General features: G+C 44.2%; 1 protein-coding gene and 1 non-coding gene across 4 annotated transcripts in view; both read left to right on the top strand.

The window, feature by feature from the left end:
- The window catches only part of CAMK1D (calcium/calmodulin dependent protein kinase ID), a 392,897-nt gene that overhangs the window by 65,750 nt on the left and 311,196 nt on the right, over positions 1-15,951 (top strand). The window lies entirely within an intron of this gene.
- LOC112578966 lies at positions 15,262-15,390 on the top strand. Its single transcript, XR_003103405.1, has one exon. It is a non-coding gene; the product is annotated as a U6atac minor spliceosomal RNA (small nuclear RNA).

Genomic DNA, 15,951 nt, shown 5'->3' with positions numbered 1-15,951 from the left:
AAGGGCAGCCATCAACACTATAAGAGAGCCAAGTGTCATGGGGACAGTTGGCTCCTCTGGCAAGTGGGCTGATGTCAGTGTGATGGGGGGCAGTGCCCTGCAGCACCAAGGTTTTGCTTCTGATGAGCATGAAAGAGATCAGATTGCTTCAGAATATCTAGACCTTCCCCTGAATCAAATTAGCTTTCACCCCAAGTTGTTTGAATTAAATACGCGACCTTCCCCCTGTGGGCCACACGCCTTAGTCTGGGAATGAGGCAGGACGTTGCCGATTTAGCAAATGAATAAATGTTAGCTCAAGAGCTGCCTGGACAGTAACGACCACACGCTTCCCCAGGGGCAGAGCTGGAGCCCGAACCCACGTGTCTCGAGTGTTGGATTTCTCTCTGGTTTCCCTTTGGAGCTTTGCCATGTTGGAGCTTTTGTGTCTCAGCATGATTCGTATTTTTAAATGCTTTTATGGGCTTTTGCATAACAAATCGGGAGCCTGGCCTCATTTTCTTATTTTCCGAAATGTATCTTCCTTCCACCTTGTTCTCAGTGTCTTATGACTGTTGTAGAGAGAGGAAGAACAAATGGAAACAATAAACCAAAACGTTAAAGGGAGTTTCGTGGGAAGTTAATCAAACTTGCATCACCTTGCCAATGTGCCGCTTGGAGCCCCTGAGCTGTTTTTCACAACTGTGCTATCTTCCCTGGTTTTTGAGGGCAGAAGTGGACACTGGGGTCAGCTCTTAACTGGTTCCTTACTGAGTGGGAGGGAGCCGGGCTTGCAGTCGGGTCTGGATGAATCCGAGGCTGGGATCCTTCAGTCAGTAGGATAGACGTGAGGACCTGTTACCAATCAGACTTCTTGGCCTCCTTTGCTGTTGTTGTTCAGTTACTAAGTCGTGTTCAACCCTTCAAGACTCCTGGACTGCAGCATGCCAGGCTCCTCTGTCTTTCATTGTCTCCTGGAGTTCACTCAAATTCATGACCATTAAGTCGGTGATGCTGTCTAACCATCTTATCCTCTGCCACCCCCTTCTCTGTTTACCTTCCGTCTTTCTCAGCATCAGGGTCTTTTCCAATGAGTTGGTTTTTCGCATGAGGTGATAGTATTGGAGCTTCAGCTTCAGCATCAGTCCTTCCAATGAGTATTCAGGGTTGATTTCCCTCAGGATGGACTGGTTTGATCTCCTTGCAGTCCAAGGGACTCTCAAGAGTCTTCTTCAGCACCACAGTTTGAAAGCATCAATTCTTTGGATTGAATTCTTGATTCAGTCTGACTAGAGGCCACACGAGGAATTCAGGCAAGACTTTTTTGGGACCCCTGCTACAGCAGGAGGGTGGTGAGAACAAACAGCAGGTTCCCTTGCTCACTCACTTCTGGGGGCAGGGAGTCGCGCTCGATCCTTATATGGCGTGAGGGTAGGATTGTGTCCTGGGCTTTCCTGGTGGCTCAGCTGGTAAAGAATCTGCCTGCTGTGCAGGAGACCCTGGGTCTGGAAGATCCCCTAGAGAAAGGAATGGCTACCCACTCCAGTATTCTTGCCTGGAAAATTCCATGAACAGAGGAGCCGGCAGGCTACAGTCCATGGAGTCGCAGAGTCAGACATGACTGAGTTAACTAACACTTTTCAGGGATGTGTCCAGGGGTCGGGTTGGAGGGGTGGCTTAGGCATTTTGACTCCCCACCACTACCCCGGGTGCTGTGTGCAGGGGGCATGTGCAGTACCGTGCTTTGACTCCAGCCTCCTCAGAAGTGGCAGTTGGGGCTATGGTCTCTTTGTATCTTTTGGGCCCAGAAGTTGCCCCAGCTGCATGCAGGCAGTTCTTTTTAGTCCTATACAGTTTCTTTACATTTTGTAGCTCGAGGAGAGATGTGTCCAGGTGCAGGCTTTGCAGCAAAGGGCCCCGGGTCCCAGGCCTGTCTCAGACTCAGGTACTGAGTGGGGTGTGGGATCAATCTTCAGACACCCCCAAGGGAACCGGTTAATCACACACTGCAAGAAGTGATAAATGGTACCCATCTCCCTAGGGAATGATTTGCTTAAAACATTCACTAATAAGAAGAGCCTGTGTGACTCTTCAGAACGCCTGGGTGGCTGGTGAGGAGCAACCAGGCGGTTGGGGGGTGGAATGTGTGTCTCTCGCCATCTGGGGGTGGAGCCGTGGGGAAGTGTCCCTGCCTTTCAGGCATCTCATCGTGCCTGTGTGACCACGTCTGACTTTTCACGCAATTCTCAGCTTTCCTGAAGGGCTTGCCTAGGGAAGCTAGGAGTGATGGCTATTATCCGTGTTTTATTTATTACATTCTAAGATTTACAACTTCCTCGCTTTCAGTGAGGATATGGAGATGCTCTCTGCAGCCTCTTGCAGCTCTTGACTGTTTTTCTCCTGAAAGCCTACGGACCTCCAACCGGGACTTTCTTTTTAGCTGCAAGTTGGGGTCTGGAGCGTCAGGTCAACCTGGGCAAAGACAGCCGAGAAGGCTCAGCGCATCTCCTCAAGCAGAGCCGGCCGGCTGTGGGGATCCTCTGGGTCTGACTTCTGTGTGAGGAAGAGTTTGGGGTGAATCTGAGGATGGATGGTTTCCAGGTCTGCAGGTGCATCAGGGCTGGCGTAATTGTTCTTCCAGAGACTGGGAGCAGTTCTTCACCTTTGGTGACAGTGAGAGAGAGGGAGTTGTTGTTAGTGAGAGTGGAGGTGGACTGGAACTTGCCCCTGGAGGAAGGAAGACAGCCCCAGAGAGCTTCTCACCCGTGTGAAGCTGTGTCTCCAAAGCCTTTCCATCAGCCCACATGCGCTTGCAGGCAACGCTGTGGGTGATTCCGGGGCTCATTTGTCTGCTCTGTCTGTGTTCATGTGTCTCTGGCAGGTTCAACCCAGGAGGCTGGGGCCAGGTTTGAAGTCTTTTACTTTCCCTCCAAAGTGGGAATGAATGGATGGATGGATGGATGGATGGATAGTTGGATGGATGGATGGTGTTAGGTGCCATAGGTACCATAGGTAAGTGTCAGCACTTAACCTATGCCACTGGACTTGTTGGGGTTGCTTACCTATGCCACTGGACTTGTTGGGGTTGCTTGCTCCCTGAAGACTCCCCATTGTCCAACCTCATGGTTTCCTTGTCACCCGTTCTCTGCTCTCATTGGGGTCACGCTTGGCACCCTTTGAAGCCCAGATTCCAGCCATCTGCCCCCAAGATGGAGATGCATCAGTGATGGGAGAGCCTACACAGCAAGGGGAGACCCTTGGGGAGAGTCTTGTATAAGACCCAGCCAATTAAAGTAAATGCAGATACTGCAAAGCCACTCACCAGCTCCCACTGGATAACTGAGAACCACTGACCGCACTCAAATGGGGAAGTGGTGAGCGGGGCACAGATGATGTCATGTCACCAGGAGAAGGCCACATACTGCACACCTGGTGCTGGTTCGGATTTCATCTCAACACACCTCAGAATTACCCTCTTGATGCTGTTCTTCTCTTAGAGACGAGAGCGACGTGGCGATCCCCTGGTCTCCCAGCTGAGTACCTTTCCTAGCCTCAGATCCTTTGATGCCTGGCCCTTTCCTGGAGATTCGCTGCTTGTTCTCATCCCTACAGAGTGCTCTTCTGCAGACCACAGGACTTAATTGCCAACGATCGATACTCTTTCCGCCCTCATTTCCTCTTCCAGGTTGCAACATGATTGTTTATTGTTGTTGTTGTTTTTGCTCCTTTCTCAGATTGAAGGGTTTGATATTTTTTATATTTGCTTTTTCTAACAAAATGGTCTAGGTTTTCTTACCATTCTGCCCCCTGCCTTCCAATTTTCCTTGATGATTCAGTCAACAAAAGAAGGATGAAATTGGCCCAAGGGAAGCAGACTCTGTCAGTTCCAACACGTGGAATTTTGGAACGCTTGTTCAGGGTTCACCTGGTTTGAAGGGGAACAGGATCTTATTTTATTGTCTCCCCAAAATGCGTTACACGTGGTTCTCCAGGAAGCTGGCACTTGGTGTATATTGACTAATAAAAATCACAAAAAAAGAAAGAAAAGCAAAGCCATGGATTCAGAGCATTGTTGCAGTAATAGATTTTGGCTGGACTAAGGGGTTGCCCAGGTAGCTGGTTGAACGTTATTTCTGGGTGTGTCTGTGAGGGTGTTTCAGGAGAAGATTAGCATTTGAATCAGTGCAGTGCATAAAGCAGAGGGTGTGTGTGGGGGGCGGCTCGTCCAGTCCTCAGGGCCTGAGAAGAACAAAAAGATGGAGAAAGGGCAGATTCACTCTCTTCTTGAGCTGAATGTCCATCTTCCTCTGCTCTTGGACATCGGAGCTCCCGGTTCTTGGGCCTTCAGACTCTGGTACTTAACCCATTGGCTTCCCTGCTTCTTGGGCCTTTGAACTCAGAAGGTATCGCACCTCTGGCTTTTGGGATTCCCTGGCTCGCACACAACAGATGGCGGGACTTCTCAGTTTCCTGCGTGAGCCAGTTCCTGTAACATGTCTCCCCAGATATCTCTCTGTATCCCCTCCTGGTTCCATTTGTCTCGAGAGCCCCGACCAACAGCCTGCAGAACAAATACACGTTTGAGGCCCTGCTCCTTGCCACATCTCTGCTCTGTATCTCTGCTGGGTGTTCTGAGTCAGGCCTCACCTGGTGAATGGTTGTGTTTAGAATCTCAGTGTCACAGGGACGACTCACTGTCTGTTAGTTCAGGCTTTAAGGCTCCATTGGTCCTCATCCTTTTCAATTTGGCCCCTGATCTCAGCCCTGCCTTGGAGAAGAATCCTTGTTCTGAGCAGCTCTTGGCCTCTTCTCTCCACCCCTCGTCCTTTGCTTCGTATCAGGTAATGGCCTTGTTGGTCCTCTGCCCTGATGGAATTACCTGTATGGCTCTTGTCCTCTCTGAATTAGAGGCATGAAAAGGCTTAACTCCCCAGGACGTTAATTCACTTCTTTTCTTAAATGGCATGTTCAGTCCAGGCTTTTCCAACAGTAGAGCTCTCTGGGCAAAGTCTTTGCCTTGTGGCCACTTTCCTATTTGCTGAGATGCTCTTTGTATTAATTTCACTGGTCCAGGAGTTAAATATTGTAATCATCAGTCAGTTCAATCACTCGATCATGTCCAACTCTTTGTGACCCCGTGGACTACAGCATGCCAGGCTTACCTGTCCTTCACTAACTCCCAGAGCTTGCTCAAACTCATACCATTGAGTCGGTGATGCCATCAAACCATCTCATCCTCTGTCGTCCCTTTCTTCTCTTGCCTTCAATCTTTCCCAGCATCAGGGTCTTTTCTAAGGAGTCAGTTCTTCACATCAGGTGGCCAAAATATTGGAGCTTCAGCTTTAGCATCAGTCCTTCCAATGAATATTCAGGACTGATTTCCTTTAGGATTGACTGGTTTGATCTCCTTGCAGTCCAAGGGACTCTCAAGAGTTTTCTCCTCCATCACAGTTCAAAAGCATCAATTCTTCAGCACTCAGTCTTCTTTGTGGCCCAACTCTCACATCCATACATGACTACTTGAAAAACCATAGCTTTGACCAGGCGGACCTTTGTCAGCCAAGTAACGTCTCTGCTTTTTAATATGCTATCTAGGTTGGTCATAGCTTTTCTTCCAAGGAGCAAGTGTCTTTTAATTTCATGGCTGCAGTCATCAGCTGCAGTGATTTTGGAGCCCAAGCAAATAAAGTCTGTCACCATTTCCATTGTTTCCCCATCTATTTGCCATAAAGTGATGGGACCAGATGCCATGATTGTAATCATATTTGCTTACTACTGCAGATCACTTACCAGGGGCACTGGGTCTGCATTTTTGGAGTCATGCTACGGATCATTAACCTTAAGATTTAAAATTCTTGCCACAACTTCTGAAGTTTGAGGCATCGAGGTAGAGACGTGATGGGTTTATTCTCTGTAGCATAGAGGATGTCTTCTCTTCCCTCTGCTTTGCCCCATTCTACTACATAGTTAACAGTTTGACTTCAGTTAGAGAACAAAAAATGAAGAGACTTGCCTTTGGACACTGAGTATAAACAACATCCTCAAACAGCACTATGTAACTTCCATTTTTGTCTTTTAGAAAGACATAATACTTGTATTAGATTTGAGTTTTCCATGGAATCTTCCCAAGACCTCAGCCTTCTGGTGCAGGAGTCTTTCTCATCTTCCCCTCCCAGTTATTAAAACCGAGCCATGCACCTCTCATGGGTAGGAGACCATCGTCTGGGTAGGACAGAGGTCAGACATCCTTGTCTGCGTCTCCCAGGAGCTTGTATTCCCAGCCCCAGTGCCTCACTGTCTGAGGACTATTGTTCTGTATCCCACAGGCTAAAATTATTTTTCTTTCTGCAGCTCATTTTTTGAAGTTATATGACAGATGCTTTCTGTGGGTTAAAAGACTACGTGTGTCTCAGAGACCAGAATGGTTGGTTGTTGTGGTTTCATATTTATTGAAAGTGCTGGTCTATGGGTGCATTTATTTACTGGAGGCCAGACAGCAAGAGCCACATGTTTTCAAAATTATTTTGTGGATGCACATCCCTTTTTATTTACAGGAAGCTTTATCACCGTTCCGTGTGCCATGGAGATGAAATTGATACACCTGGAATGTGCATTGTATTGTTAGCCTGCATGTGAGGGCTCAGCTGTGAAGACAACTGTGGATTCTTCCTTCTAACTGTTCATCCTCTCTCCTTCCTTTAGCATCGTCCGTGTCAACATCTGCTGCACGAACAAGCTGTGGAGCTGCATTCCCGAGTGGTTTGCACTTGAACTTGCTGGTCCCCAAGTCCTGAGAGGGGCCAGCACTTCCTTCATTTCTCTGCTATGTCTTGGATACCAGGCAGGCTGAGGAGATATCGTTTGTCCAAACAAAATGGGGAAAAATTTAGTGACCTGACATGTCTTACTTTATAGCAGAAACTTCTCTTTAAATCTGATGAAAGACAGAGATGAAGCTCCCTGGGCCTGGAGTTTGTTTATCCCTTGTAACTCCTCATAAAAGTCTCTTTTAAAATAGGTAGTAATTATGAAAGAGTAGATCTGTTGCTCGTTTTTTTTTTTTTTTCCCCCTGCCACTCTTGTTGTATTTTAGTCCTTTTGGATATATATATATGTATACACATACATATGTATATATTATAAATAGAATTTTCACGCACATAAAGGTGAAAAGAATGGAAATTTGCTATTCATTTAAAGCCCTAGAAGAGAATCTCTTTGATGGCATAAAAATGCAGCAGTTATAATTCTCTGAGTCTTATTAATGAGTTAGAATGGACTGAAAACTCAATAAAATTTAAACCATGTGCTCAAGGAGTTATTCAAGTGATCTTTCCTAGTGTTTTTTCCTTAAAACTTTGATTTCTCTTAAATATTATATAGACGCACACCTTCATTCTCTTAATGTTTTATTTCAGTTGGATCTGCAAAGCCCTTCCTTTCCTGGTCACTATTTTTAGTTGTCACTCTGAACCTTGAGCTGCCTGCAGTGTGGGAGATGCAGGTTTGATCCCTGGGTCGGGAAGATCCCCTGGAGAAGGAAATGGCAACCCACTCCAGTATTCTTGCCTGGGAAATCCCATGGACAGAGGAGCCTTGTGGGCTGTAGTTCATGGGGCTGCAAAGAGTCGGACACGACTGAGCAACAAACAGTTTGCGAACCTTGACCTTTCACCTTCAGGTCAGAAGTCTAAGGATGTTGCTTTTTGAGGTGGTGAAAGGTGGTGTGCAGAGTGCTCTTCTCTGTTTTTGTTTTGATTTCTTTTCTAAAAAGGAAAAAAGGATCAAAGGTAAACTTGCAACTACCGTTGAGCATTTTGGGAACAGTGAAAACCTGCTTCCTCCATTTCATTTGTAAGGAGAAGCACGGTAGGAGTGAGTGCACCCGGGAACACCCTCAGTTCCTCCAGGAAACGAGGCAGTGATGCTGGATTCCAGGCAGAATTGAAGAAGGCGGGTGTTGCTCTGCCTCCTTCCCACCTTATCTTTTTCTCATTTCCTCTACTCTTTCCTCTTCTCCTTCCTCACTGTTTTTTTCCTCTTTAATCTTTCCCTTTGGTTTTGAGTCATTTCATTTTACTCCCTTTATACATTTTCTCACAGCAGATGAGAAAACAGTGACACCTTTCAGAGAGATCTACTTCGTTAAAGACTGGAAGACACAGCCAAAGGAATTAACCTTTAACAGTGAAGTTTTGGCTTGAGCAGGAAGGATATTTATGAGCAGAAAGTCTTCTCGGGTATTCTGTGTTTATAATGATCTATTCAGTATTTATGGAATGGAGATGATGGATGTCCAGTCTGAGCCAGGTGCTGCTGTCAGACAGACAGATGGACAAATGGTGTCTCTGGTGTTTTGAGGGCTCTGTCTTGGAGGAAAAGGGACAGACAAGCATAGAATTTGGTGGTTCCAATATAATAGTGTAATTGCCTTCCTGGAGACATGAACCATGACTGTGCTCATACAGTCGGACATGAGAAGGACCATGGAAATCGCCATTTCCCTGGTCTCTGAGACTTTGAGGAAGAGAATATGCTAGGTGAGTTAATATGAGAGTTCTGAAATGAAACCACCTTGGAACTGCATGGCTACAGTTTAGCTTGAAGTAGCTTTGGTTCTGCCGTTTTTATTGTGGCTGAAGTATGGGCATCGGCCTCCTGTCTCCAGTTACCTTACTGGCTTCCATGTTGGCCTTGCCTTTCCCAACTGTGAGATGCTTAGCACCATAATATGGGTAAGAAAGGAGGCGGGATAGAGGAACTTGCCTTTAAGTTTGCAAAGTTTCATTGCCTAGTAATGTCAACACGTGTTTTTAGACAGGAGACTGCCCCAAGTTCTTTTCCTGACTTGCCTTAAGCCATTATAACAATTGCATTTGCACTGTTTGAAGTCATAAAAAGAAAGAAGGAAAGAAAGAAAAGAGTTCCCAGTCTTTTTAATGTAAAAACCATAAAGCATGCCTTGACAATGGCTGAAAATTGTATTGCTAATTTATTTTTATTGTTAGTATAACTTTGAATTGCCTTCCTTATCTTTGTGCCTGACTCTAGTTTTCTGGGCTGAAGTTAACAATGTTTTGAAAGTCAGTTCAGGGGTGAACAAATGATGTAGTCATAATAGCAGATAGAGGCCCGCTGTTGGCATTTGGTGAATGTCAAATACTAATTTTAACAATAATAAATTTGGAGAAGGAACGAAAAGTTCCCGGCTAGTGAAAGGAAGTGGTTCCATGTGAAGAGTCTCTTGTTATTTGTCGATACCAGCGTTCGTTCATTTCCATGGCAGATAGGAAAATACGGCCTGTTTGCCTTAATTATCTTCTTCATTCAGCCTGCTAATTTTTGAGGAAACTCAGGTTTTTCAAGTAGGGAAAGTAGCCAAGATAAAAATTCTTTTTCTTTTTGTGATCAAGGCCCTTTGCAGAAATGTCCGTGCCAATAATTACTGAGCCCTTTGGAGTTAGAACTCTTGGTTCTCGTTGATCTGGTTTTTAGTCTAACCTTCCCTCTGCTTTTCAGATGCTCCATGTGCTGTGATTTGACTTTGATGTCCTTTGAGAATTCTATGACTTCTTCCAAGAGTACATGATACACCCTTAACTTACTCCTGTTGGATTAATGGAGGGAAAGAGTTCTGGGGTGGGACCATTCCAACAGCCAGTGTCCCTAGTTCAGCATAAGACACCTCACCTTTTCTAGGATAGGTTGTTTCAATCTGATTTTTAAAGTGTTATATCTCATTTTAGCTTTGAAGACACACTTTAATGAAGTAATTTAATTTTAAAGGTTCATTTAAAGCCATTGTCAGGACTGGAAGGGTTAGAGAAGGCATTGGACGGTCAGTGGCATCTTCCTTTATTTCCTCTGTGTGTGTGTGTGTGTGTGAAACCTTTTCTGTGAAACTCGCCCGGTGCCCTTGTAGGGACTGGTGGCAGCTGCCCATCACATCTGGATGAGAGGCTCCTGGGCAGCCTTGGCCTCTGGTGTCCAGTGGCCTCAGCCTCTGCTGTCCACTGGGAGCCTCTGGATAGTTCTGTAGAGGGGAAATCGCAGAGCTGCCTGACTCTTTCCAGATTTGGTTGGAGAAGAGGGTTAGACAGCACTCAAGTGGTTTGGATTTTTCACGAGGAAAACAAAGTGAAAGATTTTTCTGATGTCGGACATTGTGTTTCGGCCTGTGGGCTGGATTCTGTTTTTCTCTTTTACCTTTTGTTTTCATTCTTTTGTACTATTTTTAAGGACAGCAGTGAGAAGTACCCCTGGACTGTTTCTCCCAGTGAAAAACATCCAGTGTGACTATGTGGAATGGGGTGAGTCGTTCTCAAAAGTGATGCTGTCCCTTTGGGCTTTGTAGTCATGGCAACTTTCTTGACCTGTCTATGCTCCAGTCCCTTAATCTGTATGATGGAGACAGTGATCTTTTTGGATGTTGCATTGATTAACTCAGATCATTCTTGTCAAACACTTAGAATAGTCTCTGCTATATAGTAAGCAGTTCATGGCTATTACTGTATGAATATACACTAATTCTTTTCAGTTCAGTTCAGTTGCTCAGTCGTGTCCAACTCTTTGCGACCCCATGGACTGCAGCATGCCAGGCTTCTTTGTCCATCACCAGTTCCTACAGTTTACCCAAACTCATGTCCATTGAGTCAGTGGTGCCATCCAACCATCTCATCCTTTGCCATCCCCTTCTCCTCCCACCTTCAGTCTTTCCCAGCATCAGGGTCTTTTCAAATGAGTCAGCTCTTCGCATCAGGTGGCCAAAGTATTGGAGTTTCAGCTACAACATCAGTCCTTCCAATGAACACTCAGGACTGATCTCCTTTATAATGGACTGGTTGGATCTCCTTGCAGTCCAAGGGACCCTCAAGAGTCTTCTCCAATACCACAGTTCAAAAGCGTCAATTCTTTGGCACTCAGCTTTCTTTATGGTCCAACTCTCACATCCATACATGACCACTGGGAAAACCATAGCCTTGACTAGACAGACCTTTATTGGCAAAGTAATGTCTCTGCTTTTTAATATGCTGTCTAATTCTGTTAGGTCATGTTATTATGTGATGAGAGATTCTAGTTTCTTGGTACATTGATATGGTCATAGAAACTTGGGATAGATGTCTACTCAGTGCAGTGTTCAATGACTGTTTGGCCATTACTTGATCATTTGGAACTGAGAAGAAGGCCAGTCTATCAACTTATTTGTTTCATCAAAGCCCAGTTTGCCACACTAATTTGTAGCGCGTAGAGCCCCCCCAAAGCTGAGTGGGCAGAGCTTAAATGACCTTCTGGGATTCTGTGGTCACCTTGAGTAGCTGCTCTGGTGTTGGGAATACGAAGGAATGTAAAGGATCCTTTGTAAAACATTAGAGGAGGGATGCATGGCTGTTACCCAGGTCCTCCACTAACCACCTTGGGTCAGGACAGCTGTTCATTCTTTCATTTGCTTATTTAACTCACTTTATTTGTTTATCTTATTTGTTTCTTTGGCCACTTCTTGGGGCATGTGGGATCTTAGTACTCCAACAAGGATCGAACCTGTGCCTCCTGAATTAGAGCATGGAGGCTTAACCACTGAACCACCAGAAAAATCCCATAACTCACTCCATTTGCAAAAAATGCTAAGATACTTTAAAGTAAAATGAAGATATATTATTGCAGCATTATTGATAATAACCAAGACATGGAAACAAGCTAAGCATCCACCAATGTACAAATGGATAAAGAAGATATAGTATTGATATAATGGAATATTATTCAGTCATGAGAAAAAAGGAAAGGAAATCCTGTCATTTGTAACAACATGAATGGACCTAGAGGGTGTTATGCTAAGTGAAATAAATCAGACAAAGAAAGACCAATGCTGTATGATATCATCATTTTCATGTGGAACTTAAAAAAAGCTGAACTTGTAGAAGCAGAGAGTAGGACAGCAGTTATCAGGGATGGGGTGAGGGGTGGGGAAATTGGGGAGATGTTGATCAAAGGGTGCAGACTTGCAGTTCAAAGATGAATAATTTCCAAGGACCTAATGCATAGCATGGTGACTATAGTTAACATACTCTGTTATTAATATATACTTGAAAGTTGCTAAGAGACTGGATGGTAAATGTTCTTGCCACAAGAAAGAAGTGGTAATTATGTGAGGCAGTGGAGGTGTTAGCTAACACTGTAGTGATAATCACAGTGCGGTGTGTAAGTATATCAGAGCAACGTGATGTACACCATCAGATCAGATCAGATCAGTCGCTCAGTCGTGTCCGACTCTTTGCGACCCCATGAATCACAGCACGCTAGGCCTCCCCGTCCATCACCAACTCCCGGAGTTCACCCAGACTCACGTCCATTGAGTCCGTTATGCTATCCAGCCATCTCATCCTCTGTCATCCCCTTCTCCTCCTGCCCCTAATCCCTCCCAGCATCAGAGTCTTTTCCAATGAGTCAACTCTTCGCATGAGGTGGCCAAAGTACTGGAGTTTCAGCTTTAGCATCATTCCTTCCAAAGAAATCCCAGGGCTGATCTCCTTCAGAATGGACTGGTTGGATCTCTGTGCAGTCCAAGGGACCCTCAAGAGTCTTCTCCAACACCACAGTTCAAATGCGTCAATTCTTCAGCGCTCAGCCTTCTTCACAGTCCAACTCTCACATCCATACATGACCACAGGAAAAACCATAGCCTTGACTAGACGAACCTTTGTTGGCAAAGTAATGTTTCTGCTTTTGAATATGCTACCTAGGTTGGTCATAACTTTCCTTCCAAGGAGTAAGCGTCTTTTAATTTCATGGCTGCAGTCACCATCTGAAGTGATTTTGGAGCCCAGAAAAATAAAGTCTGACACTGTTTCCACTGTTTCCCCATCTATTTCCCATGAAGTGGTGGGACCGGATGCCATGATCTTCGTTTTCTGAATGTTGAGCTTTACGCCAACTTTTTCACTCTCCACTTTCACTTTCATAAACTTATGCAATGTTATATGTCCATTTAAAAAATAGATATCTTGACATTCTAACCCTAACAATTCTTAGTATGGATTACGTGTTACTCCCATAGGAGGAAAGGGAGGAAGGAAGGAAGGAGAGAAGGAAAGATGGAAGGAAATTTCCTCATATAACCAAAATGATATGATCACAAATAATACAATTAATGCTTTTTTAATATCCTCTAATACCAGTTCCTGTTCAGTTTCCCCCCGTGAGGTCAGGTCATACAATGAATTGACTTTATATTGCTATAGTTGCTTCATTGGAGGAAGGAGAAAGCAGGACTAACTGAATGATCCCTAAGGCATGTTGCTTTATGTTTAATACATTTAGGGAGCTGCTCTGATTTTGCTCATTTAGCTCTTGTTCTCGGAGCAGGCGGATTCAAAGTTTAGAGACTGTGACTCTATAGCAGGATGAGATGAAAATTTGGAAATGACTTAGTTCGTGGGATCAGTTGAGACAGGTTGGTATTGCCTCACCCTTGCCTTGACCTGTAGGTCAAGCTGTAGGTTGGACAAACAGCATTGATACTGGTTAGATAAATTGTACACTTACCAGAGAGAAAGAGGCAGTCAACTCATTTTAAACCCAGCAGTTTGGGGTTTAACCTTGCATTTTATATGCCCCATAAATGTTTCCAATGCCATTTAGAGCTAGCTGAGGTGTTTGAGAGTCTTTTTGATAGTGTGGTGTTTTTCTGTGTGTTTTTAAAATTGAAGTATAGTTGATGTTTCCAGGTGGCACAGTGGTAGAGAATCTTCCTGCCAGTGCAGGAGATGTGCATTAGATCCATGAGTCAGAAAGATCCCTGGAGGAGGAAATGGCAACCCATTCTGGTATTCTTGCCTGGAAAATTCCATGGACAGAGGAGCCTATCGGGCTCCACAGGGGTCACAAAAAGTCTGGTATGACTGAGCACACATACACTCATGCACAGAGTTCACAAATCTCAAACACTTTTACCCATGTAATGCCCACCTGGATCAAGAGGTAGAACGTTTCCATCACTGAAGTCTCCTGGGTCCCCTTTCTCCAGTTGGAGCAACATCCCCCTGCCCAGAGGTAATCACTGTTCTGACCTCTGTCACCATAAATTAGTTTTGCCTGATCTAAATTCCATATAGATGGAGTCATACTTACATTTTGTGGGATTCATTTATGTTGTTGCATATGTAAATTGTTCATTTTTTCCTGTTGTTGTGTAGTACTCCATTGTATGAAATTTAGATATCCATTCTACACTTGGTAGATATTTGTTTATACTTTGGGGCCAGTATGAATACAGCAGCTAAAGATGCTCTTGTGTGTCTTTGGTGGATGGAGTATGAGTTATTGATTAAGGTTAACAAACTGTCTCTAGGATTGAAGTTTACATTCGAGAGCATGGGGAGGATATCATACTGTCCATGCCAAGTGGTTTTAAAATATATTGAAGGCATCTTGCAGTAGTACAGTTGACCCTTGAACAACATGGATTTGAACTCTGTGGCCCCACTTATATGTAGTTGTTTTTCAGTAGAAAATACTACAGTACTATATCATGTGTGGTTAGTTGATCCTTGGGATGCAGAACTGTGGGTATGGAAGGACCACTCTAAATTATACTTGAATTATTGACTTCAGGAGGGCTGGTACCCCAGCCACCACATTGTTCAAGGGTCAACTGTGTATCAAACAAAGAAATGAATTTAGTCTAGTATACTTGTATTTAGCAAACTGCGCTGGTACAAAAGCAAATCTTTGCTTTTGTGCTCCTTGACTATGATAAATAACCTAAGCTGGAGGGCCAGTTTCCTGAAAGCCAAGATTCTCATGTGAAACTATGTTGTTTCCTCATGCCTTCTCTAAAAGGAGTGGGAAAAAGACCTTTTCATTAATTCTGCAAATAGGCATCATTTTCTAATTTTAGATTCTCACTGTGAAAAAGAGTCATGAATTACTAAAAACTCTGAGAATATAAACTTGTTTGGGGGGGTGGTCCCCTGCATTGGAATGAATAAAGGCTTTAAATATTCATTTGTGTTTTTCTTTCCATGTCATTTTGGGTATTGTGAGGAAAAAAATATTTGCTGCTGATTTAGAACTGCTGAATACGCTTATAAAAATTTAATTCCCCCTGTATTAACTAGGCTTTCAAGGCTTTATTAGAGAGCCTATTGCTAGCCTTTAGAGAGCCTCTAATAGGTTTCTAGCAGGAAAATCTGTTAGGGTAGAGACCTGATGGATGGAAGTAGAATAGGAAAACTACCACTGACCATCATCGGGTGATATTGCATTGATTTACATTTTAAAGTGTCTGTGTTTAATGAAACTGAAGAATTAGGTTAGCATTCCCTTTAACAAGAATGGGAAAAATTCTAGTGACGAATGCCATATCCATATGTTTAAGGCATCACACCTCTTTATAGCCAGCTAACACTATTTTTAACAACCTGACAGAAGGGGTCTGGTGGTATGAACCAGCATTACAGATGTGCAGTCCTGTCCTGGGAATCTTCCCTATACATAACACCTGCCCAGGTAATGAAATGACATCTGTATAAGGTTATCACTGAAACTGTGTATAACGCCAAAACATCAGAAGCCACCCAGGGTCATCAGTCATAAGGAAGTGGTTGAAGCGCGGTGTATGTGTACAGTGCAGTTGTTAAAAGAGAGTGAGGAAGGTCCGTGTTCTGATGTGGAATGACATCCAGGTTCATTGCCAAGTGCAGAAAGCAAGGTGGAGGACAGTGTAGAGAGTATGGTACTTTTATGTAAGAAAGACTGGGATATGAAGGTTTGTAGGTGAATTTGCTAATATCTGCATAAAGAAACTCTGGATGGATAAACAGGAAACATACAGATGTGTTCCTGGAGCAGGCAGAGCAGAGCAGAGTGATCAGGGATAGATATAGGACGGGCTCCTTTATGTATTTTTTTTTAATATTACATTGACATTTTGAAGGATGCAGAAAAACAAACCAGTGAAAGTGCATCTGTCCCAGC

The sequence above is a fragment of the Bubalus bubalis genome, chromosome 14 (genome assembly GCF_019923935.1).
Source record: "Bubalus bubalis isolate 160015118507 breed Murrah chromosome 14, NDDB_SH_1, whole genome shotgun sequence".
Taxonomy (NCBI): domain Eukaryota; kingdom Metazoa; phylum Chordata; class Mammalia; order Artiodactyla; family Bovidae; genus Bubalus; species Bubalus bubalis.
Note: the sequence above shows the minus strand (reverse complement) of the source record. Positions and strands in the feature narration are given on the sequence as shown.